The sequence below is a fragment of the Chrysochloris asiatica genome, unplaced genomic scaffold (assembly GCF_000296735.1).
Source record: "Chrysochloris asiatica unplaced genomic scaffold, ChrAsi1.0 scaffold00058, whole genome shotgun sequence".
Classification (NCBI taxonomy): Eukaryota; Metazoa; Chordata; class Mammalia; order Afrosoricida; family Chrysochloridae; genus Chrysochloris; species Chrysochloris asiatica.
Genome location: NW_006408576.1, coordinates 7,288,863 through 7,289,549, shown reverse-complemented (window position 1 = coordinate 7,289,549; position 687 = coordinate 7,288,863). Strand labels below are relative to the sequence as shown.

At 44.4% G+C, this 687-nt stretch overlaps 1 protein-coding gene across 1 annotated transcript in view; it reads left to right on the top strand.

Moving 5' to 3' along the window:
• Nucleotides 1-687, top strand: part of RNASEH1 (ribonuclease H1) — a 61,063-nt gene that overhangs the window by 14,029 nt on the left and 46,347 nt on the right. The window lies entirely within an intron of this gene.

The following is a 687-nucleotide window of genomic DNA, read 5'->3' as shown; positions in this document are numbered from 1 at the left end:
TTGAGGTACTTTGTCTGTTTCTTCTTGTAATCAGAAATTTTCTGCTGCTTTCTAGGCATTGTGATGTTGTATTTGTATTAATTTGGTGAATGTATGTTGATATATTCTTAGGCACACACCAACTGCCTCCTGGTGGCTGGGATCAGGACATGAGTTTGTGCACTGTTCTTTGTTCACTTTTTGTACAGTTTTATTCAGAGTGGATTTAGTTGATGTTGGTTGCACTCACTTCTCTGGTGCATACCAGCTGGTATTGGCTCTTGTCCGATTATGGGGTTGTAGAGGGTATGGCTGTGGCTAGACTGTATGGCTACAATTGCTGTTTCCTGTTGGGTGAGGCAAGAAAAAGGAAAACATACCAGGCAACACAGTGAAAAGTGAAAGTCAGTGGCTTTCTCTCTGCCAATAAGTGGTATGTTGTGCCACATATTGGCCTCTTGCCTTCATGACCACCTGATAAAGTTCATGATGGCCATGCTGCATCTGGCTGGCCTGCTCAGATCTACAGCTTGCTTTTGGGTGTTTTTCCCCCCCTTTTTTCTCTACCCCACATATCTGTTGAGCCATCTTTCCTAGTCAGAACCAGTCCTAGACAGGCCAGGGTTGACTTTGCACATTTTGAGCAAGGCTTGCCGTAGTGAGAATGTTGTAGGTAACTTCTTCCTGGGACTCACAACCTCAGAGTGA